Source organism: Mobula birostris, chromosome 5 (genome assembly GCF_030028105.1).
Source record: "Mobula birostris isolate sMobBir1 chromosome 5, sMobBir1.hap1, whole genome shotgun sequence".
In the NCBI taxonomy this organism is placed as follows: Eukaryota; Metazoa; Chordata; class Chondrichthyes; order Myliobatiformes; family Myliobatidae; genus Mobula; species Mobula birostris.
In genome coordinates this window covers 122,701,781-122,727,837 of record NC_092374.1, presented here as the reverse complement: position 1 = coordinate 122,727,837, position 26,057 = coordinate 122,701,781, and the positions used below count along the sequence as shown (strand labels likewise).

At 40.4% G+C, this 26,057-nt stretch overlaps 1 long non-coding RNA gene across 1 annotated transcript in view; it reads right to left on the bottom strand.

The window, feature by feature from the left end:
* Nucleotides 1–6,871: 6,871 nt before the first annotated feature.
* LOC140197959 (uncharacterized) overlaps nt 6,872–26,057 on the bottom strand; it is a 37,541-nt gene continuing 18,355 nt past the window's right edge. The window contains exons 3-4 of the long non-coding RNA XR_011886074.1: nt 15,228–15,323; nt 6,872–12,378 (exon numbers count right to left, since the gene is read on the bottom strand). This is a non-coding gene — a long non-coding RNA (uncharacterized lncRNA). The remainder of the gene's footprint in view (nt 12,379–15,227; nt 15,324–26,057) is intronic.

The window sequence follows — 26,057 nt, the reverse complement described above, 5'->3', positions numbered from 1 at the left end:
TTATTTATTTGTATCTTTATTTATTTATTGGCATACAGTGAGGAATAGGCCCTTCGGCACTCCAAGCTCCGCCACTCAGAAACCACCCTCCACACAATTTAACTCCAGTCTATCAAGGGTCAATTTACAATGACCACTTAACATATTAACCGGTAAGTCTTTGGACTGTGGGAGGATACCAGAGCACCTAGAAGAAACCCACGCAGTCACAGGGAGAACATACAAACTCCTAACATTCAGCAATAGGAACTGAACCTGGTTTGCTTCCACTGATAACCACAACACTACCATGCTGTCCAAGTGGATATTAATTGGATATTAATTCTTTAGTTACCTGGACTTCCACTATAAGCATAATGATAAAATATCCCCTGAAATTTTGAATGGTAGGGAAATTATTTTCTTGTTCATGGCACTCATTCTTCTTTTCATAAAATAAATTATTTGATGGCTGGCAGTGCTTTACAAGTAGGTGGCACGTTGTAGAATCCTGATGTTATATAGTTGTTTGGCCCCAGTTATACAGCATTTTCTAATATATGCTAGGGTGTAATAAGATAGTGAGTGCTGATAAATTTACAATGTGCAACACCTTCATTCAGTTTGATCATTGTAGATAATAGCATTTTATATGTAAATACGTGATCTCATCAAATGACATATTTGATCATTTGTGTTTTGCTGTGTGCTGTTTAATATTTACATATAATATTTACATATTGTATATTAATATATGATGTCCCCCAATGACATATTTGATCAGTGTTTTTTGCTGTGTGCAGCTTATGAAGAACTTGCCCTTTATTTTTGAGATTTTCATGTATTCTCTACATTACTTGGTGAAATCACTATGTTACGCATTGGGAAACTAGAAAGTGTGAGGCTAGAACAGAAAAGAAACTAAGTAAAACTTGAGCACAGGAATAATAAAAGGGAGAGCAAGCATACTGACAAGCAAATACCTTGTATCTTAAAGCATACACGTAACAAGATGGCAGCTTCAACCAATTCCAATTATATCAGGAACTTTTGCAGGCCTGATAAGCATTTGAGCTCTTCTGTCCTTATGTTGAATGGATGTAGGAAGTACTATCATTGCAATTCAGGGCAAAGTATCAGTCTTTCTGTTCAAAATAAAGCCATGAAAGAACATAAAAATCTAAGCTTGATAATGGTTAGTAACTTTAATCCAGCATTTTCAGAGATAATAGAAAGCCATAAATTCACAAGCAGAAACTGAAGATCAAGCAACACCAAGAGACTAACCTTGATAATGGCTGGAATTACTTTAATCCAGTGCTTTCATAGATAATAGAAAGCTATAAATTCAGTGCCAGAAACTGAAGATCAAGTAACACCATTTTTTTTTCTACATAGCTGAGAGAAATCTGACTGAACACTGAGGTTTTGGTACATACCTGGAATGAGTATTAGTGGGCAAGTTTGACAGATAAGCCAATTCAATCTAAATTATTAATATATAGAGTTTAAGCCCACATGTTGATGGAAATGGCTTCCTAAAATTTTAGGTGGTCAGTAATTTTCATAAGCTAAATCAATTTTAGTGTCATATAGTCTTCCCAAGGAGATTGTTCTGTATATTACTCTTTCACAGTTTATAAAACAAATGGGTTCAAACATTGTTTTACATCTTGTTATCATCCAATCTCAAATAAGGAAATAAGAAATAGAAACAGGAATGAATCATTCAGTCCTTTCATGTCTCCTCCAAACTGAATGCTGATCTTTTGCTTCAACTCCTATTTCCTACACTAAACTATATCCTTTGATTCACTAGTTTTGAAAAACAATCTCTCCGTTGCATATGTTCAGTGACTAAGCCTCCAGAGCGGACAGAAAATTCCAAATGTTTACCAGTTCACAGACAAAGGGACAACTTCTCAGTTTTGCCTTGAGTGGATGTCCCATTATTTTGACAGTGTGATGCATTATTTTCCGGACACCCAGCCTGGGGAAATATCAACTTATGTCAAGCCCATAAGATTGTTATATATTTCAATGAGAACAACTCTCATTCTACTAGAGTCCCTATCTACTTAATCTCTCTCAATAAGACAAACTAGGAAAGGTCAGAACATGAAATGAATTGGATACTAAAGAAGCAAGTCATGCAAAGCAAATAAGCTGCAGAAAGTTGTAAAGTTTCTGGAACACTAGACTCTCCAGCATCCTGAACGTCTTCAAGGAGTGATGCCTCAAAAGATGACATCCATCATGAAAGATCTCCATCATCCAGGATATGCCTTCTTCACATTGTTACCATCAGGAAAGAGGTACAGGAGCCTGAAGGCACATGCTCAATGATTCAGGAATATCCTCTTCCCCTCTGTCATCAGATTTCTGAATATTTAAAGTTTATTTATTGGGATACAGCACAGAAAAGGCCCTTCAAGCCATGTCGCCCAGCAACCCTGATTTAAGCAACACACACAAAATGCTGGTGGAACGCAGCAGGCCAGGCAGCATCTATCGAAAGAAGTACAGTTGACGTTTCGGGCCAAGACCCTTCATCACAACTAACTGAAAGAAGAGATAGTAAGAGATTTGAAAATGGAAGGGGGATGGGGAGATCTGAAATTATAGGAGAAGACAGGAGGGGGAGAGAAGAAGCTAAGAGCTGGAAAGTTGATTGGCAAAGGGGATACAGAGTTGGAGAAGGGGGAGGATCATGGGACTGGGGGCCTAGGGAGAAAGAAAAGGGGAGGGGAGCCCAGAGGAAGGTGGAGAGCAGGCAAGGAGTGATTGTGAGAGGGACAGAGAGAGAATGAAAAAAAAAGTGGGGGGAATAAAAATAAATAAGGAAAGGGGCAAGAAGGGGAGGAGGGGCATTAACGGAGGTTAGAGAAATCAATGTTCAAATTTACCTGATCTATTTCCGACACCTCCTTCCCCTTTCTTGATCTTTCCGTCTCTATCTCTGGAGACAGCTTATCTACTATAAGCCTATGGACTCTCACAGCTACCTGGACTATTCCTCTTCCCACCCTGTCTCTTGCAAAAATGCCATCTCCTTCTCGCAATTCCACCGTCTCCACCGCATCTGCTCTCAGGATGAGGCTTTTCATTCCAGGACAAAGGAGATGTCCTCTTTTTTTCAAAAAAGTGGTTCTCTTCCTCCATGATCAACTCTGCTGTCAAACGCATCTCTCCCATTTCACGCACATCTTCTCTCACCCCACTAGGGATAGGGTTCCCCTTGTCCTCACCTACCACCCCATCAGCCTCCGGTCCAACATATAATCTCTGTAACTTCCGCCACCTCCAGCGGGACCCCACCACTAAGCACATCATTTCCTCCCTCACTCTTTCTGCTTTCCACAGGGATCACTCCCTACACGACTTCACCTTGAGTCAGCTGCTTCCGGTGCTCCCGGTGTGGCCTTTTATAGAGATATATATAGGTGAGACCCGATGCAGACTGGGAGACCGTTTTGCTGAACACCACCTTTTCTGTCCGCCAGAGAAAGCTGGATCTCCCAGTGGCCACACATTTTAATTCCATGTTCCATTTCCATTCTGATATGTCAATCCATGGCCTCCTCTACTGTCAAGATGAAGCCACACTCAGGTTGGAGGAACAACACCTTATATTCTGTCTGGGTAGCCTCCAACCTGATGGCACGAACATTGATTTCTCTAACTTCCGTTAATGTCCCTCCTCCCCTTCTTACCCCATCCCTTATTTATTTTTGTCCCCCCTTTTTTTTCTTCTCTCTCTATCCCTCTCACAATCACTCCTCGCCTGCTCTCCATCTTCCTCTGGGCTCCCCTCCCCATTTCTTTATCCCTAGGCCCCCTGTCCCATGATCCTCCCCCTTCTCCAACTCTGTATCCCTTTTGCCAATCAACTTTCCAGCTCTTAGCTTCTTTCCTCCCCCTCCTGTCTTCTCCTAGCATTTTGGATCACCGCCTCCCCCTCCCACTTTCAAATTTCTCACTATCTCTTCTTTCAGTTAGTCCTGATGAAGGATTTCAGCCCGAAACGTCGACTGTACTTCTTCCTATTGATGCTGCCTGGCCTGCTGCGTTCCACCAGCATTTTGTGTGTGTACCCTGATTTAACACATGGAGAATACAGAGTACTATATAGACCAGCCACAAATCATTGCAGCTACAATTTATAATGACCGCTACTTGTTTGGTCTGTGGGAAGAAAGTGGAGCACCTGGAGGAACTCCGTACAGTCACAGGGAGAACGTACTGACAGTGGTGGGAATTGAACCCGGGTCACTGGTACTGTAAAGTGTTGTGCTAACCAATACGCTACCATGCCGCCCCATGGACATTGAACCCATGAATACTACCTCACTACTTTTCTTGCACTACTTATTTATTTTTAGATAATATATAAAGAACTGGAAGAAAGGCAGCTGAAATAAGGCATTGTGACACATGTCGTAATAAAAGTTTAAGATTTCATAATACGGATCATGTGTCAATAGGTCAAGGATAGAACAAATGGGACGTCAGAGAAACTGTGGAAGCATGTGATTCTGAGAATTATCTCACAAGATTAGGTAACACCCATTCGTTCACATGACATCAGAAATCATGGTCATGGCCATGATCGTTTTTGGCATTTTTTTTCTACAAAAGTGGTTTGCCATTGCCTTCTTCTGGGAACATATTCATAAAAATTCATCCAAATCAATTGATGTCAGTACAAGATAACCAAGAGAATATAAGGAATATTATGAGCTTAATATAATCTTGATGTTAATCCTGCAATTATTCATGATAAATTGGCAATGAACATCAAATACGAGAGTCAAGAGGTAAGAGGTTCTCTGTGTGCTTAGGCTGGTGAAAGTTGCACCAGTCAAGCAAGCTGCCTTGTCCTTATTGCTTTTAACCTTCTTGAGAGTTTTTGGAACTGACTCATCTGGGTAAGTAGAGGGTATTCCATCAGCACCTGGCTTTTACCTTATAGATGTAGGGAAAGGACAGCATTCACAGCCTCTGATCTAAATTTGTAGCTGCAATTTATTTAAATAATAAATAATACTCTACATGCTCCATATATTATTTAACAATAAACCAAGGACTCAAAGAAGAAGATGCTGTTCGCCCATTTACAGATGCTCAGAAATGCTTCAGGGACTCAGGTGAGTTGGATTCGATTCAAGATTGAATAGAATATATACATCAAATGAAATAGAGGCAGAGAAGATTGATGGTGGAAGTGTGCTAAGGAAAACACTGAAGTGGTCAAATCAGAAATGTAATAGAAATATCCAAGATATTTATCAGGAGCACTGCATACACAGGGGCATTAGCATTGTCAATGATCCTGCCCATCCATCCAACAATCTCTTTGACCGCTTTCTATCAGGCAGGAGGTACCATAGTATTAGGACGAGGACAGTTAGGATGGGAAACAGCTTCTTCCCTCAGGCTGTGAGACTGCTGAACTCCCTGCCACCACCCAGTTCTCATCACGTATGAAGCGCCAGTAGAGTTATAGTGTTTACTTTTTAATTTGTATCATAAATGCACTTTATTATCTGTTAATTTATCTGTAGTAATATTCCTTTATGTTTTATGTGTGAATTATTTGCACTTTTTTTGCACCTTGGTCCAGAGGAATGTTGTTTCATTTGACTATACACATTTATATGGTTGAATGACAATAAACCTTGAACTTCGTCCTCAACTTGATAGAAAGCTATTTCTGTGACATGTGAAAGAGATGGAAGAGACAATATTATCTTGTTACTGGGTCATTGGTTAACATACATCGTGTTAGAACGGGCGGATAAATCATCAATGGAGAGATATAGGAAAATGGTCCAATGCAAGTACTTTCATCTGGAGTGTCATCAGAAAGCAGAGTGGAAGCAAATTCATGCAGGGTTTCAAACAGGAATGTCATGTATTCACAAAAACAAAAGAAAAAGGGAAAGTGTTGCATATTCACTGTCCAGGACTGGAAGGCATTTTTGCCAAGCTTGGCTTTCTAACATAGCAGCTGACATTTCTGGAGATCGAAGAGTTGTTTTTGATTAAGTTAAAGTCCCAACTATTATTATTTGCTCAACTTCTCATGAATAGGAGCAAGTCTTCAGTTCTTAATGTAAATGGCAAGCAATAATCAGTCTGAAGTTAAAAGGACTGCTTTGCAAACAAACAGCACTGTTTACAGAGCACAGGCTGCTGGCCCACAGCATGGAACTGACTCTGAAGAGATGCAGTGTAAGACAAGTACGGTATGTTAACTGGCCTGCATCAAACAAGACTACACTGACCAAGTTATTTAGTTAAGAAAGTTTGCTGACCAGACTGATACTGTCACTTAGCACATCAAATAGCTATTAGTCAAACTTCTGAGCAAATTGTATGCCTTTAAACTCAGCAAAATTGGTACTTGTTTCCCATTGCAACACACGAGATGCTGGAGGAAATCAGCAAGCCAGGCAATATCAATGGAAAAGAGTAAACAGTTAACATTCAAGCTAAGACCATTCTTCAGGACTTGTTTTCCAGTGACTATTTCATTTGCTTTAATATACTGCCCAATCCTTTCAGAATACAAAATTCATTTATCTGTTGTGGTATTTAACGTGTCTATCTTTCTGATGTAGTCAGCCAATTCTGCTCTTTTTTAATGATTATTAATACTTTTTTTGAATCCATGAATTCTTTTTTTTTGCCTTTATTTTAAACGCAAATATTTCTTATCTTCTGAAGAACACATTCTGCCAATTTTTTTTTTAGGTTGAACGTCTTGCTGCACTTCCAAAGGTTGTCTCAGGTTCATTTTAAAAATACCTTGTCATCACTCTTATGTTTTGTAACTCCAAGACATTAAACTAATTAAAAGGAAAAGACAGGAGTCCAAGAGATGTGCAAGTCTTAGTTTTTCGTTCTTTACTTTAAGCGAGGCGCCCACGTATCACGTGGTAGTGTCATAACGTATGTAATGCATTTATTTTTACATATAACCCATAATAAATTATTTAAATGAACAAGAATTCTTTATCATGCAATATAATTACAATATTACTCAAATATTACTGAAATATTAAATACATTACACTGTTTGTTAATGCAAATATCTAACCAGCCAATCATCTGGCAGCAACTCAATGCATAAAAGCAGGAAGCATTGTCAAGAGGTTCAGTTGTTGTTCAGACCAAACATCAGATTGAAAAAGAAATGTGATCTAGAAACATAGAAACATAGAAAACCTACAGCACAATACAGGCCCTTCAGCCCACAAAGTTGTGCCGAACATGTCCCTACCTTAGAAATTACTAGGCTTCCGTGTAGCCCTCTATTTTCCGAAGCTCCATGTACTTATCCAAGACTCTCAAAAGAGACTTAAGAGTCTCTTAAAAGAGACTCTTTAAAGTATCCGCCTCCACCACCGCTACCGGCAGCCCATCCCACGCACTCACCATTCTCTGAGTAAAAAACTTACCCCTAACATCTCTGTACCTACTCCCCAGCACCTTAAACCTGTGTCCCCTTGTGGCAACCATTTCAGCCCTGGGAAAAAGCCTCTGACTATCCACACGATCAATGCCTCTCATCATCTTATACATCTCTATCAGATCACCTCTCATCCTCCGTTGCTCCAAGGAGAAAAGAATGAGTTCACTCAACCTATCCTCATAAGGGGTATATGGGTGTCAGGGAGGGGTAGCACCTCCAGGAGTCTTATCATTAATACTATATTTTGCCATCATATTTGACCTACCAAAATGAACCACTTCACACTTATCTGGGTTGAACTCCATCTGCCACTTCTCAGCCCAGTTTTGCATCCTATCGATGTCCCACTATAACCTCAGACATCCCTCCACAGTATCCACAACACCCCCAATCTTCATGTCATCAGCAAATTTAGTAACATTTCCTCATCCAAGTCATTTATAAAAATCATGAAGGGAAGGAGTCCCAGAACAGATCCCTGAGGCACACCACTGGTCACCGACATCCATACAGAATATGACCCATTTACAACCACTCTTTGCCTTCTGTGGGCAAGCCAGCTCTGGATCCACAAAGCAATGTCCCCTTGGATCCCATGCCTCCTTACTTTCTCAATAAGCATTGCACGGGGTACCTTATCAAATGCCTTGCTGAAATCCATGTACACTACATCTACTGCTCTTCCTTCATCACTATGTTTAGTCACATCCTCAAAAAATTCAATCAGGCTCGTAAGGCATGGCCTGCCCTTGACAAAGCCATGTTGACTATTCCTAATCATATTATACCTCTCCAAATGTTCATAAATCCTGCCTCTCAGGATCTTCTCCATCAACTTACCAACCACTGAAGTAAGACTCACTAGTCTCTAATTTCCTGGGCTATCTCTACTCCCTTTCTTGAATAAAGGAACAATATCTGCAACCCTCCAATCCTCTGGAACCTCTCCAGCCCCCATTGATGATGCAAAGATCCTCGCCAGAGGCTCAGCAATCTCCTCCCTCGCCTCCCACAGTAGCCTGGGGCACATTTCATCAAGTCCCAGTGGCTTATCCAACTTGATGCTTTCCAAAAGCTCCAGCACATTCTCTTTCTTAATGTCTATATGCTCAAGCTTTTCAGTCAGCTGCAAGTCATCACTGCAATTACCAAGTTCCTTTTCCATAGTGAATACTGAAGGAAGGTATTCATTAAGTATCTCTGCTCCTTCCTCCGGTTCCATACATACATTCCCACTGTCACACTTGATAGGTCCTATTCTTTCACATCTTATCCACTTGCTCTTCACATACTTGTAGAATGTCTTGGGGTTTTCCTTAATCCTGCCCGCCAAGGCCTTCTCATGGCCCCTTCTGGCTCTCCTAATTTTCTTCTTTAGCTCCTTCTTATTAGCCTTATAATCTTCTAGATGTCTAACATTATCTAGCTCTGTGAACCTTTTGCATGCTTTTTTTTTTCTTCTTGACTAGATTTATTACAGTCTTTGTACACCACGGTTCCTGTACCCTACCAAAACTTCCCTGTCTCATTGGAATGTACCTATGCAGAACTCCACACAGATATCCCCTGAACATTTGCCACATTTCTTCTGTACTTTTCCCTGAGAACATCTGTTTCCAATTTAAACTCCCAATTTCCTGCCTGATAGCCTCATAATTCCCCTTACTCCAATTAAATGCTTTTCTAACTTGTCTGTTCCTTTCTCTCTCCAATGCTGTTGTAAAGGAGATAGAATTATGATCACCATCTCCAAAGTACTCTCCCACCGAGAGATCTGACACCTGACCAGGTTCATTTCCCAATACCAAATCAAGTACAGCCTCTCCTCTTGTAGGCTTATCCACATATTGTGTCAAGAAGCCTTCCTGAACACTCCTAATAAACTCCACCCCATCTAAACCCCTTGCTCTAGGGAGATGCCAATCGATATTTGGAAAATTAAAATCTCTCCTCACAACAACTCTGTTATTATTACACCTTTCCAGGATCTGTTTCCCTATCTGCTCCTTGATATCCCTATTACTATTGGGCAGCCTATAAAAAACATCCAGTAAAGTTATTGACCCCTTCTTGTTCCTAACCTCCATCCACAGAGACTCCATAGACAGTCCCTCCATGGCATCCACCTTTTCTGCAGCCGTGACACTATCTCTGATCAACAGTGCCACACCCCCACCTCTTTTGCCTCCTTCCCTGTCCTTTCTGAAACATCTAAAACCCAGCACTTGAAGTAACCATTCCTGCCCCTGAGCCATCCAAGTCTCTGTAATGGCCACCACATCATATCTCCAAGTACTGATCCATGCTCTAAGCTCATCCACTTTGTTCACAACACTCCTTGCGTTAAAATAGATGCATCTCAAACCTTCGGTCTGAGCACGTCCCTTCTCTATCACCTGCCTATCCTCCCTCTCGCACTGTCTACAAGCTTTCTCTACTTGTGAGCCAACCTCCTCTTCCCCAGTCTCTCCATTTCTGTTCCCACCCCGAAACAATTCTGAGTGATCTGTGTGCCTTTAATCATGGAATGATTGTTGGTGCAAGAGGGGGTAGTTTGAGTATCTCAGAAGCTGCTGATTTGGGATTTTCACACACAGCAGTCTCTACAGTTTACAGTGAAAGGTGCAAAACCAAAAACAAAACACACCCAGTGAACGACAATTCGGTGGGTGAAAATCACCTTGTTAATGAAAGAGGTTCGAGGAGAATGCCAGGAGTTGTTCAAGCTGACAGGAAGGCAACAATAACTCAAATAATCGCACGTTACAATAGTGGTGCACAGAAGAGCATCTCTGAATGTACAACACATCAAACCTTGAAGTGGATGACTTACAGCTACAGAAGACCACAAACATACATTTAATAGTCACTTTATTAGGTACAGGAGGTACCTAATAAAGTGGGCACTGAGTGTATTCCCAAAACAATTTTAAGGCCTTTGTATAAACAGCATTTTTGCTCGTTTGACAAAGTAATTATATATGGTGTCATTCTGAATTTCAGCCGATTGTTCTCTCTCATTTCTAACCATCTGACTACTTCTTGCAAATGTCTTTGCACATTTTCCTCCAGTTCCTCAAGCAAGTGATCTTTTAATATAAAGTGTTACAAACTGTTTGTTCTTTTGCCAGGTTAAACAAGTCTTTTTTTTATCAACATACTATTAGCTCGTTTTGCCATTCAAGTACTTTTTTTCCAATTAAGATTGAAAGTAACCTCGATAAAATGTTATCTGCAACTGCAAATTTCAGAGTACATTTAGATGGAGTTTAAGATCATCTTTGGCAGGATCTATTTGAGTACATTGGTGCCAGTTGTATATTATTGATTTTGTACAGTAGTGTAGGTTCATTGACTGGATGGGTGAAAAATCAACCAGTAAGCAAAGGAAAATGTGTTCACACCTTGAACACCAAATTGCCTTTTTCATGCATTAGTTTCAGGCAGGCCTTTAAATAAAATGCTCTAACATCTGCTTTACACAGATATAGAGGTACAGTAGTTAAGTATAGAAGTATAGGTTTTCATGTCAATACAGCTTATGATATGACACAGACTACCAGGTTCAGAAACAGTTATTACCCCTCAGCCATCAGGCTCTTGAACCAGGGGACTAATCTCACTCAACTTCACCCTCCCCATCATTAAACTGTATCCAGAACCTATGGACTCGCTTTCAAGGACTCTTCATATCATGTTCTCGATATTTATCGCTCATTTTTTTCTCTAGTATTTGCACAGTTTGTTGTCTTTCGGATAATTGGTTGTTTGTCCTGTGGGGTGTATCTTTTCATTGATTATATTGTGTTTCTTGTTCTTACTGTGTATGGTCTCAAGAAAATGAATCTCAGGTTTGCATGTAGTGACATATGTGTACTTTGAACTTTGAACTTTGATTGTTGTATAATTGCAATTCTATTTTCAATAATATACGTAGCACCTTGATATAGGAAAAATGTCCCAAGGTTGTTCAGTGATAAGTAATCAAATCTGTTCAAAAGTTTTAGGCACATATATATAGTGCTTAACCATGATTCCCTCTCCCTGCCCCCTTCCACTCTCAGTCCACAATGGAGACCCATATTAGAATCGGATTTATCATTCCTCTCATATGTCATGAAATTTGATTTTTTTTTGCAACAGCAGTACAGTACACTACATAAAATTCAAAGTTTCAAAGGTCAAAGGTTCATTTATTTTTATAATGTATCACATACAACTCTGAAATTCATATTTGCCAGATAGCCACGAAACAAAAAAAGAACATGAAAGTCGTTCAGAGAGAAACATCAGATCCACACCAGAAAGAGCGGCATCCCAATCATCAACACCCCAAAGCCTCACTCCCTCACACAAAACAGAAAGGGAACATCAGCCTCCTCCGCACAAAAAACTACCAGAGCATCAACCCCCAAACATCCTCCCCTTGCACAACAAAACGGAAACGGAACGGGCAACAAAAAAACACAGAATACAAAAACCGGAAGTCTAAAGAAGTCCACTGTCCATAAACACAATAGTCCAATCCATAAAAGCAGAATCACAGTATTGCTGACGATTATCGAAAGACACCACACGAGGCAGCGAGGCCTACCCTCAGAGAGACAGTGAACCACACAGCTGTAGGCCACTCACAGACTCCTTCTCCAGCAGTGATCCAAAGGAAGGCAGTCAGTGCTGAAGCTCTCGCCCGCCTTCCGCATTCGCCTCAATGTCACAATCTTCGTCAACTCTTTAATTGGCGATTAATGGACACTTTAAACAGTGAAATGGTATCAAAGATCAGCTCCTGTTCTGTCTTGAAGTTTCTTTGCATTGAGACCATCCTAGTATGTGCTGGCTTCCCAGAATCTTCTTGGAGATGGCAAAGCACTGGATCACTCAAACAATCTCCAAACTGTAAATCGCAGGCTCTAAACACCCTAGAAACACATTTAAGGGAAAAAACAGATGTAAGAGAAGAAAAAAAGGTATTTTCATGAACTATCTGGAAGTTGTGAACCGAGGGAACGCTGTATGCTAACGTCATCTTGACCGGAATAAATGCAGTTAATAAAATGACTTCAGTACTGTACAAAAGTCCAAGGCAACCTAGTCATACTTTCTAGAATAGATTTTCTTCTGAGATGCAGAGTATGCAGTAACAGTCTGGTTATATTACCAGCAAAATGTTGACTTCAGTGCAACTAATTTTTGGACTGGGTGTGCTAGAAGTGTCCGATAGAATTTTGATCACTAATAGTTGCCATCCATGACAATTGAAAGTGTGGTGCTATCATTAACTATTGCCACAACATTTCATGCTGACCGTTGAGACTGAGCTTTATAGTGAAGGACTAAATTCATAGGGTAAGTAAGTTTTACATTCAGTGGGCTAATTTTAAATACCTTCGCCAGAAGTAAAAAGAGGTAGTGGCAGTCAGCAAACGACACAGAGTTACTTACCACACAGCGTTTTGCTGAAACTGCAGCCATTGCTGAGGAAATGCTAAGAATATAGAAGTACAAGACACGACAGATAAAGGTCAGAAATTACTGTTTGGATGAGTGAATCTAGAGGAGAATGAAGGTGAATTGGAGACAGAATGCTAATAATTTAGATATCATAACTTAGAAACTGGTATCTCTTGAAATAGATGCAGACTATTTTCAAAATGAGGAGAAAATTCAAAAATCCAAGTTGCAAGGGACCTTGGGAGTCCTCATGCAGGATTCCCTAAAGGTTAACTTACAGGTTGAATCAGTGGTAAGGAAGGCAAATGCATTTTTTGACATTAATTTCAAGAGGACTAGAATATAAAAGCAATGATATAATGCTAAGGCTTTATAAGGCATTGACCAGGCTGCACTTGGAGTATTGTAAGCAGCTTTAGGCCCTTTATCTAAGAAGAGATGTGGTGCCATTGGAAAGGGTCCAGAGGAGGTTCACAAGAATGATTCTGGGAATGAAGGGGTCAATGTATGAGGAGAGTTTGATGACTCTGGGCCTGTACTCACTGAAGTTTAGAAGAATGAGGGGGTCTCACTGAAACCTATCGAATATTAAAGGGCCTAGATAGAGTGGGTGTGGAGACAACGTTTCCCATAGTGGGTGAGTCTAGAACCAGAGGACACATCCTCAGAACAGAGAGGTATCCATTTAGAACAGAGATAAGGAAAAATTTCTTCAGCCAGAATGTAGCGTATCTGTGAAATTCATTTCCACTGACAGCTGAGAAGGCTATGTCATTGGTATATTCAAAGAAGAGATTGGTAAGTCCTTGGTTAGTCTGGGGGTCAAAGGATATGGGGAGAAGGCATCTATGATGGAATGGTGGAGAACACTTGATGGGCTGAATGACCTAATTCCATTCCTATGTCTTGTGGGCTCATGGTCTTATAACATGTCATTATTGAAATACTAATATCCAAGAGCTATGCACAGATGAGGAGGGACCTCTAACAGGCTGGGGCTTCAAGCACTTATGAGGAGAAGGAAACCATTAGACTCAAAGCACCAGTTGATTGCCTAAATTGAAATTCAGCCCCACTGATGGTGAATAATGTAGCCCGTGGGGAAAGCAGGAACTATGCAGGTTAGATCAAATACCAATACCACTCTTCATCAGGCTGAACCTGGTCCTTAAATCTCAAGACAAATTATGTCCTTCAGAGTACAGTATTAATCATTCAGCATGTGGAAATCATGCAGCCTCTGCTTTTAGAAAGGTTCAATTTTGGGCTTAACATCTGAGAGCCATTGTCTTGCTAATAGAGATATTTATGCATTTTTATTACTTTGCATATGGGTTTAGCTTGAATAATTTCTATGGTCTTACATTTGCTGTTCTTATGAGCACTACAATGACTAATGGGGTGTTAGTCTGTGTGCCTATCACTTTCAAAAGCCAATCATATGATGGGTATCTGTTCTAATATGCCAAGAAGTGAATGTAAATTACAAATCGCAGCACAATCTCATTTGATGATAATGCAAATACTCACTGTATATAATAAGAAATATCTTTTGGTCAGAAGTCAAAATTAAACTTTCTGAATGTCACTAGACTATCTCTTTTCCGTTTCAAGATCATTTTCTTCATGCCACTTGGTAATCCGTGAAGGATTGCAACACTGACAGCATTTCTTTGAATAAACAAGAGGATATCTGTTAAATGTGAAGGTTAAGTTTGTCTGCCTCTGATGAAAAAAGTATCCATTATATCTCTTAATTCCAAGGTGGAAGTGGCAACATCATTCGCGGCAACATCATTCGTGCAACATCATGAGATCTTTCTTACTTAGCACCCTGTAGGGTTTCAATAGGATAAACTGAGCAAGGAAGTTTTTTATATTCTCAGACTGCTGTTTCATACCACAGTGATTATAAACGGTCAACTGAAGGACAATCAGGAAATGAGAAGCTCTCTTGTATCTGTGTGCAGAAGGGAAATTCCAAAGCTACTGCGTATTTTCTTGTTCGAATTGTAGTTATAAAAGAATTTCCTGGTACTTTAATTGCTCAACTGGCATTCTCTTTGTGCCATCTTAACTTTCCACACACAGCACACTACATGTTAAATGCAATTGTACTGTCTGTTCTTGTTCTCCACAATCAGCAAATGTTACTGATTGCACTCAGTACCTGACGAGCAATGAAAGGGACAACAGGATGACAACTAATGACTGACAGTTATGAGAACACAGATAAACATGTTAGAGTCATGAACCTTGCTGAGTGTATTTAAGAAGTGAAAATTAATAACATTAGGCAAGTTCGGCATCCTCCTACCCAGTGCTCCCAGCTTTATCCAGGCTTCAGATTTCCCAGGCTATGATCCAGGTTCACGCTTCTTGCTCCATTCCCATAATGCATCTGTTTCTTTGTCTGTAAGAAGAGTAGGGAAGAGTTGGTGAATGTTTGTTGAAAAGCAAAATGGAGATGTGCCAATGGCTAAATCTAAAGAGAAAAGAAAGAGGAAACGAGGCTGAAATGTTTCATAGAACGTTAACATAGAACACTATAGCACAGTACAGGCACTTTGGTTGACAATGTTGAGTCGACCTTTTAACCTAGTCTAAGATCAATCTAATCCTTGTGTAGGGTAATGTAATGGGTGGCAGATAACACATATTGTTCATAATAGACACTATTCTGTGTAATTCACAAACATCATCATTAAGTTGATGCGTTCACTTTAAGAGATGGTGTCTGTCATAATGACGTCAGCGTAAGGTGAGTGCTTTTATTTTGTTGGTAATGGATGCAAAGGGCTGCAGCTTTTGTTATGCACATAATATGACTCTTGCATATTTTATTCACAAAATTCTGCCATGGTGACCTCAAGGAGATCAGACAATTAAAGAATTACTCAACAACATGTTGACCAATGCAGTGGCTTAGAAGCTGCCAGGATTTTGGGGACAGCACACAACCAGAGGCGTCTGCTCTACTACCATCCCTGGCAAGGTGTTCAACAGTCAAGGGCAGCAGACCTTACTCAGTACCACATCTGAAATTTCTTCTAAACACAGTCCCCAATTCACGTCAGACCTCTGGGCCAAAATGACCCAGAACCTTGGTGTTAAATTGTATCACACCACAGTGTATCACTCACAGTCTAATGGCCTGTGTGAGCAGTTTCATCATTCCATAAAGGCTGCTCTGAGGCCCCTCCTAATGGACAAAAGTTGGCACAGTCGTCTCCCATTGGTCCTGCTGGTCCTTACAAAGGCTCTAAAAGAGGACGTACAGTGCTTCACAGCTGAGTTGGTATATGAGCAGCTGCTGTGGGTGCCGAATGATTTTATTCCTGATGCCACGACCACCTGGTCTATGTCTCAGCAGGATTCTGCCCTCCTCAGAAAACTAAATCATTTTACGTCTATTCCTACCTCCTATCATGGCCTACTGTTCTCTTAGGTTCCAATTGACCTCTGTTCTACCTTGTTCATTTTTGTCTGCCATGATACACATCAACACCCTCTTAAGCCCCCTTATGATGGCCCATTCCATGTCTTGAAACGCGGGGAGAAGACTTTTATTGTAGACAGGAAGAATAAACATGAATGCATATCTGTAGATCAACTTAAACTGGCCTACCAAGACCAGGATGGTTCCACTACCTTTGCCCCTGCATCACTTTATGACCATCTGCATGTCAGCACACCCCTGGCTGAGGCAGAGGCACTTGGTGTTACTCCAATCAAGGCACATAAGACTCAAGCTGGGTGACTCGTCCGAGCTTAAGACAGACTCACAATGCCGATTTTGGAGAATTTTAGGGGGTCTGTGTCAGGTAAAGTAATGGTTGATAGATTGTTTAGAACAGAAACTGTTTTACATAATTCACTAATGCCTTTCATTGAGTTGTTGTGTTTAGTTTAAGAGACGGTGTCTGACGTAATGATGCCAGTGTAAGGCAAATGCTTTTGTTTTGTTGGTATTCGAAGTAAAGGTCTGCGGCATTTCTTAAAGTGCATAAAATGGTTCTTGTGTGTTTTATTCACAGAATCCTAACGTTCCTTTCTGTACAGCCATCCATTTTTTAGTCATCCATGTGCCTATCTAAGAGTTTCTTAAATGCCCCTAAAGTATCTGTTCTACCACCATCCCTGGCAAGGTGTTCAGCAGACTCACCACTCTGTATAAAAAATTATCTCTGACATCCCCACTATACTTTCCCCCAATCATACCAAAATTCTGCCCCCTAGTATTCACCATTTCCACCCTGGGAAAAAGCCTCGGGCTACCCACTCAATCTGTTCTTCTTTTCATCCCGTACACCATTATCAAGTGTATCTCTCATCCTCCTTCATTCCAGAGAGAAAAGCCTTAGCCTGCTCAACCTATCTTCACAAGACATGCTCTCTAATCCAGGCAGCATCCTGGTAAATATCCTCTGCACACTCTCTACAGGTTCTGCATCTTTCCTATAATAAGGTGCCCAGAACTAAACATAATATTCCAAGTATCATCTAACCAGGGTTTCATTTTGTCTTCATATACAGGATATAATTTATACTGATGATGAAAGAATTTTGTTTTGTCCCTTTTGTTGAAAGATCTTTATTACAAAAGGGCACTTTCCAAGTCAATTGATTACGGATTGTAATTAATGCTATGGACTTTGCTATGGATATACAGTTACCTAGACAGTGGGGTGGGATACATCCCTACCAAAGGAGGTGTAAGGCGCTCCTTCCCTCCGCTAGCCTGCATATCACCCTTGGGCAAGGTGTAACACCTGCTTCACGTGATCTGATCATATGAGCAGCTGGTGCATATCTCAAGTCCTGTTTATCCAGCCACTGACATCAGGCAGGCAATCTCTGAGGAGTATTGATACTGCCCAGAAGAAGGTCATGGCAAACCACTTCTGCAGATAAAATTGTTAAGAGCAATCATGGTCAAAGATTATAATCGCCCACATCATACGACATGGCACATAATGATAATGATGATATAATTATGCATGATTCAGGCCAATGAAAAATTATATTAAGGAAATAGCTAGGTTTGCCCAACAATTCAACTGCCTCATTATACTACTGTCAGCTTATTGTCTGAATTTTTTTAAACAAATGCTCAAATTCAATTAATTGGAATTCAAATTCATCATCTTTAAGATGTCAGTCTAGTAATATTGCCTCTATAATAGCACATTGATGTATTGAGTGGAAAGTTGGGTGCATAGAATTTATACTGAAGAGGGAATGAAGGAAGAAATTTGGTTCTGTACATACATCATGTGGAAGGTGTAAAAAGGGTTAAGTGTATTTGTTCTCAGAGAGAGAAAATGTAGGATGAAGACTACATTTGATGACAGAGAGCAATAGGAAAGGTCTGAAATCCATATTGGAAAATGTTGTTAAGTGGGAAATGGAATGCTAGTGGTCTCACTTGAAATTCACATGAGATCATCGAACAATTTCCTACATTAACTCCAGGGTTGTTAGCAATGAAGCTACCTCTGGACTACTGAGAATGTGTTAAACATGAGAAGTCTTACAACAGAGGTGTTGGTATTTGTACGGTTGGAAAAGTAGCACCAAATGCTACCTGTGCTTTTCCCTGATCTGACCACATGTCTCTTGCTGATATTGCTAAGATAATGGAAAAGTTTTCCAAACCTAATGTTGGCTAAATAGGGCTCCACAACTCCACCACCCACCAACCCATTAAGAGGTGCAGAAATTCCAATGCAAATTTGGTCAATGACTGTTTCCTCCAATTCAAGTAGTGTATTAATTTTAGTGACACAAGAGATTCTGAAGATGCTGGAAACCTTAAACAATGCTGGAGGAACTCAGCAGGTCTGGGAACACCATGGAGAGAAATACATAGTAAACATATGGGGCCAAAGCTCATCTTCAGGACTGACCAGTTGTGTTCCTCCAGCATTTTGTGTCCAGTGCACTAATTTCATCATACATCTTGCTAAATGCAGGATTACTGCATAAAACCATAAGAACACAAGACTAAAAGATATAGGAGCAGAATTAGACCATTTGGCCCATTAAGCAAGCCCTGTCATTCCATCATGGCTGATATATTATCCCTTTCAACCCCAATGTCCTGCCTTCTCCCTGTATTCCTTCAGACCTTGACTAATGAAGAATCTATAAATCTCTGCCTTAAATATATCCAATGACTTGGCCTCCATAGCTGCCAGTGGCAATAAATTCCACAGATTCACCACCCTCTAGCTAAAGAAATTCCTCCTCATCTCCATTCAAAATGGACATCCCTCTATTCTGACGTTGTGTTCTCTGGTCTTAGACTCCCCTACCATAGGAAACATCCTCGCATAATCCACTTTATTGAGGCCTTTCAACATTCAACAAGTTTCATTGAGATCCCATGTCAATGATGCTGCTGAGTATCCGCTTGAGATGAACCTTCACCTCCAAAATGTAAACAATGGCTCCAGCAGATGCTGCATATTGGACCATAACTGAAACTTACTTGGAGACTCTTGGGAATGGGTATGCACAATTACCAGATAGCCAAAATGAAATGTCAAAGTCCTTTTGCAGAGCTTGGAACCCATCCTAAGCAACACACAAGAAATGCTGGAGGAACTCAGCAGGTCAGGCAGTGTCTGTGGAAAAGAGTAAGCTGTTGCCGTTTTTGGCCGAGAACTTTCAACAGGAACCCATCCTTCCTGGCAATGAAATGGTATCTAGCTTGTAGAACTATTATGTAACATTTACTTATAGCTGAGCATTCTGGCCAAGCAGATACTGTTCTAGTCAGCAACAACTGACAGCTGGAACAATGAACTATCTCCTGGAGGTACTAACGCAGGGTTGAAATCTGAAACATTGACAGGTCTTTTCCCCACACAGATGCCGTTCAACCTACTGAATTCCTCTATCAAATTGTTTGTTACTGCAAATTCCAGTATCTGGAATCTCTTGTGCCAACAATTACCACCAGTTGAGGGAATAGGGAAAAGTAAGGCTATTGATGGTAGTACTGATATTACGATCAGTCGTGTTTTCAGAAAAAATACTTCCTCATTTAGCATAACGTGTTCCAGAATTCAGAGTTTAATTCTGGCGCTGTTCTGTAAGGAGTCTCTGTACATCCTCCCTGTGGAGTATGTGGGTTTTCTCAGGTCTTCTCATTTCCTCCTACAGTTCAAAGACGTACTGAGTAAGTTAATTGGTCATTGTAAATTGTCCCGTGATTAGATTAGGATTAATCAAGGTTGTGGGGTTGCGTGACTCGAAGGGCGAGAAAGGCCTACTCCGTGTTGTATCATCAAATAAAATTTTAAAAATCAACTAAATTTCCCTCTATCCGTTCTTTTCCCTCACTTTCTCCCTTTCCTACTCAGTGCTCTCTGTCTCGTTGGACTATATCCTGGATTCATGAACTGCTGCTGGTATTCACAATTTAGCTGTCATAGCTTTCAAAACCAGATGGCACAAATGACTGATGTTGATCATGACTACTAGTAGTTGAACTGACAATAGTTAAATATCAACAGTGCAAGCAGATTATTCCTCCATAAGCTCAGAACTGACCTTCAACCATGTGAACCGAGTCAAATGCACCCTGTCCTATTGCGGAGGTTTGCCATTTCCTCAAAGTTGCTTCTATGTTGCAAATATCTCAGCTCCACCCTAGAATATACCCAGCACATAAAAGAAGATAAAATAATCACCTTAACAACCTCTGAGAAAGCGGTTATTGTTTGTCTTCACTGAACCAGGGATGATTTATACATTCTTCCTGACAAAGAGTTGGATACTCTGGATGTTGTAATCTCCAGCTAAAAGCTTCTCCCCACCTCCTCTTCCAGCATTCTTCCCTATTCTGCAAGGACTCCTGTCTTTCTCTATGTGATTTTATCTTTGAAGAAACATCCTTACTAATATGCTAATGTCTTTGACAAAGAAGTTCATACAGAACTTTGAAATGAGGGCAGAGCTTTTTCGCACCTGCCACAAAACCACATTCTATTGAATGTAACAACTTTAGAGAATGATGCAAAACACTCTAAACATATATAATCACAATAGCAGCAGTAGAAACCAAATATTAGTTGATGATCACTTCATATACCGTAATAATGAGGTGGGTTAGTATATTCTGCCTCTCGTTGGCATTATGGAGGGTATTAGTGTAAGTGCTGAGCTCCAAGTGGCAGTACTAGTGGCAAATGAGTACAACACCTTGATTAATGTCAAGTTATGTCTAACTTGTAAACTACAATTCAAAGTTCAAAAAGTTCAAAGTAAATTTTATTATCAAAGAACATATATGTCAGCATATACAACATTGAGATCTATTTTCTTATGGGCATACTCAACAACTCTATAGAACAGCAACTATAACAAGATCCATGAAAGATCAAACAAAGTGCAGAACGCAACAATTGTGTAAATGCAAATAAAAAATAAACAGCAATAAATAATGAGAACATGAAATATTAAGATAAAGAGTCTTTGAAGTGAGATAATTGGTGGGGGAATATCTCAATAGATGGGCAAGTAAGTGTAATTATTCCCTTTTGTTCAAGAGCCTGATGGTGTGAGGCAGTAACTGTTCTTGAACTTGGTGGAGCAAGTCCTGAGGCTCTTGTACCTTCTGCCTGATGGCTGCAGCAAGAAGAGAGCATGGCCTAGGTGGTGGAGATCTCTAATGATGGATGCTGCTTTCCTATGACAGTGTTTCATGTGGACGAGATTAATGGTTGGGAGGGCTTTACTTCTGATATACTGCTGAACCCACTACTTTTTGTAGGATTTTTCCATACCAGGCTGTGTTGCGGTGAGTCAATATACAATACCCTTCACTGCACACCAGTTGAACTTTGTTAAAGTTTTAGTTGCTAAATCTCCACAAACTCCAGAGGAAGTAGAGGCACTGTAGTGCTTACTTTGCAATTGCACTTACGTGCTTACGTGCTACTCTGAAATAGTAACACGCTGGAATTTAAAGTTGCTAACCCTCTCCACCTCAGATCCTCCAATGAGGTCTGGGCCATGGAGCTCTGGTTCCCCTCTCCTGAAGTCTGAAATCATTTTCTTGGTCTTACTAACATTGAGTGGGAGGTTTAGTGAGACAGTAACCATGCTTTCACTAACACCCTCGCAATATGATATCTTGCAACTAACGTGTTGCATCTCAACACACACTATAGACTAATTCAACACCTGTGGAGCCCAGGAAACTAGGGGTAGGGAGCCAAATTTTGTGGGCCAGTTGTTTTAACATACATATATCATCAAATTCCCTCTAATCATCACCATTACATTATGAAATGATTCAAACATTTTATTATTAATCAAGAGGATATTAACTGAAAACTTCAGCTTTCCTAAGTAGATAATAACTAAAAACATATGAAAGCTAAATGATTTTGTAAGTTTTGGGAACTGGAATTGAGATTATTATAGTCACATATACTAATATACAACAAAAAGCTTGCCCTACATACTGTTCATACAGATCAGATCATTTCACAGTGCACTGAGGAAGAATAAATAAAGCAATAACAGCATAGAATGAGGTGTAACAGCTGCAAAGAAAGTGCAATGCCGGGAAAACAATAAAGTACAAAATCACACTGAGGTAAATTGTGAGGTCAAGAGTCCATCTTAATGTATTAAAGAACCATTTTATATTCTTTTAACAGTGGAGTAGAAACTGTCCTTTACTCCGGTGGAACATGCTTTCAGACTTTTGTATCATCTGCCAAATGGAAGGAGGGAGAAAAGAGAATGTTTGTAGTGGGTGGAGTCTGTGATTATGCTGGTTATTTTACTGAGGCAGCAAGAAGTATAGACAGAGTCCATAGAAAGGAGGCTGGTTTCCCATATGTACTGAGTTGTATCCACAACTCTCTCTGGTATTTTTGCAGTCATGGGCAGAGCAGCTGCCATACCAAGCTAGTTTGCATCCGGACAGGATATGTTCTCTGATACATTGAGAAAAATTCGTAAGGATCAATGGGCCAGGCCAAATTTCTTAAAGCCTCCTGAGGAAATAGAGGCATTGATGAGCTTTCTTGTCATCGTGTCTATGCAGCTGGACCAGAACAGGCCATTGGTGATGTTCACCGCTAGAAACCATTTCAACCTCAACTCCTTTGATACAGACAGGAGGAACATGTACATTGCCCCCCCCCCACAAGAAGTCAATGTCTAGTTTTTGTTATCATTTTGTTGAAATTATTGTCATGACACCATGTTGCCAAGTCCTCTGCCTACTTCTTGCACTCTGACTCATCGTTATTTGTGATAAGGGTCACTATAGTAGCATGATCTGCAAGCTTGTTGATGGAGTTAGAGCAGAATCTGGCCACACAATTGTGGGTGTACAAAACGTAGAGCAAGGGTCTGAAAATGCATTATTGTGGAGCACCAGCACTTAGAATAATCATGGCGGAGATGTTTCTGCCGATCCTTACTGATTGTGGTCTGCTGATCAGGAAGTGAAGAAGGGGGCATTGACTCCCAGGATTTGGAGTTTAGTGATAACTTTGCTTGGAATTATAGTATGATATAATATAATTGTAAATATTGAGATAAGAGGAATCTCTAAGGATAGTATGTTGTACTCAGAATATAAAATTTAACATGTAAAATATTTTCCTTGTCAGAACTAACTATGCATAAACTGGGGATTTATCCCAAGCAACATTGTTTTAGCACAACATAATGCCCAGGGACAAGACATTCCCCAATGTAATTAGAAGTATTACTGCGCAGTACTATACTATTATACTATAGGGTGCCATGGTAGCAGAACGGTTAACACAACACTCTTACAGCTTGGGGCGTTCTGGAGTTTGGAGTTCAATTCCACAGCCCTTCCATAAGGAGTCTCTGCATGTGCTCCCCGTGGAATGCATGGGCTTTTGCTGGGTCCTCCAGTTTCCTCCCACAATCCGAAGTCGTACCAGGTAAGTTCATTAGTCATTGTAAATTGTCCCATGATTACATTAGGGTTAATCAACAGCACCACAAACCTTGTCATAGGGTCTAGAGGTTTCATGCCTCAATGACCCAGAGAGCTGTGCTGGCTGGTGCCGGGGCCTTGGCTCTTGGTAGTGTCACCCATGCTGAACAGATCAATGCATGGGGACCAGGCTCAGAGTGGTCCACCAGTCCTCCAGGTTTGAGGGTTCAGCTCAGAGCTAACAACTCTGACCGGTCAAAAAAGTCAACTGTCACAGAAACACCAGTGAAGGATTCTTCTGTACAGACAGAGATGGAGGACCTTCATTGCTGTCCCAAGTGCCAACAGTGTAACGGGCAGTAAGTAATCAGGGTTTGTCAGGAGTTGCGGGGTCAGCGTGGCTCAAAGGGCTAGAAGGGTCTACTCCAGCTATACCGCTAAATAAAAAAAATATACCTTTAGATCTTGGAGAAGGTAGTGTTGTGAATTACTTTCCTGCCACCTCTTTCTTACAAAGCCTCTGCAAGAAGCAACCCAATGCCAGGGCCAGTACCTACACCCACTAGCAAGGATTAATAATGCGATTGGCTACATGTGAAAACCAGATGGCAGGTATATTTGGCAGAATGATCATTTTGAGCCAGGTCCAGGCTTCTAGTAGTAACTTTAAAAAGCTGCACAGCTTGCTCAGAGGTACTTTGAAGATCCTTTATCTCTCACCTCTCCAAGAAACAAATTCCTTCACAGGCATTGAATAGCCAAAACTGGTCAAGCCATTAGTGTCCACAACTTTTATCCCTCAGGATCTTTATTTTGTGGGTCCTCAACAACATAAGTCACTTAGCTTCCCTAGAAATATTAAGCAAATCACTCAAGTTATATTTACTTCTGCAACAACATGGAAAAAGCATCAACTTTTGAATGCAATACTCAATCAACCCCTAAAAAAAATCGATTTCTTGTTATCACTTCATTGGGAAAAATGGAGTCAACTCATAGGCAATCTTATTTGGAAAAAGTTTTAATAATTGGTCAACACGGCAGTATTTTAAAGCGGTGCATTAGTTCCTAATTGGTATCAATGCAGGAATTCATTCAGTGCATGCTAACGTGTTCTTTGATTGACAGTAAGTGAACATGATCAGCTTAGACACCTGCTTTCAATGACTGCATCCTTCAAATCTTCACGTTCATTGTAACATTCAAGATGATTACCAATGCCTTCAAATTCTTTATTGTTCCTAATTTGTTGAAGTAGTGAAATTGTTTCATTTTCACTCCCAGCTATTTCTGGTATCTCCAAGCCTGAATAATTAAAATTGCAATGAGCAAAACAGTTCTGAATTGTCTTACTGCTTACTACTTACCAACTGTCAGTGACAAAAATCACGGCTTTTTGAACACAAACACACAAGTGAAGCTATTTTAAAACTTTTCTCTCTAAGCATGGTGTAGTGTCTAACAGCTGCACAATATTCACCTGACTGACGCTAGTTAGAAAATGTTCAGCAAAAGCCTCTTTGCCCCAATTAAGCAGCATAGTGTCCCAAATAAATGAAAGGAATCCGGGTTATTTTCTTGATTTAAGTTTTGCTCTTTAAGAGTTGTCGCAAATAAGTGGCTGCTCTGATTAACTGATGGCCCAGTTTACCAGAATCCATGGTTCTTAAAACAAAGGGAGCATAATTGGCACTCAATGTCTAATATGTGGTGTTAGTGGAAGTTGATAGGGTATCTTTCTTGGCTGCACAAGTGAATTAATTAAATTTCTCCAAGCACTGGACACAGTGCTTGAAGAAATTTAATTACTACACGATTTCAGTGTGGCAGAGCTGGCATTAACATGTGCAATATGGTGCAGATGCATTAACACTCCTCATCACGTGCTTCACTCATGGAGTTACAAAGGCTTCAGCTGAAAAATGGGTCAAATTTCTTAAAAGTGTATTGTTCCTCTAGAGCAGGGGTTCCCAACCTTTTTAATGCCATGGACCTCTACCATTAACCAAGGGGTCTATGGACCCCGGGTTAGGAACACCTCCTCTAAAATTTATTTATTTATTTATTCATTATTGAGATACCGCGTGGAATAGGCCTTTTTGGTCCTTCAAGCCGCGACGCCCAACAACCCCCGATTTAAGCCCAGCCTAATCATGGGAGAATTTACAATGAGCAATTACCCGACCAACCTATATGTCTTTGGAC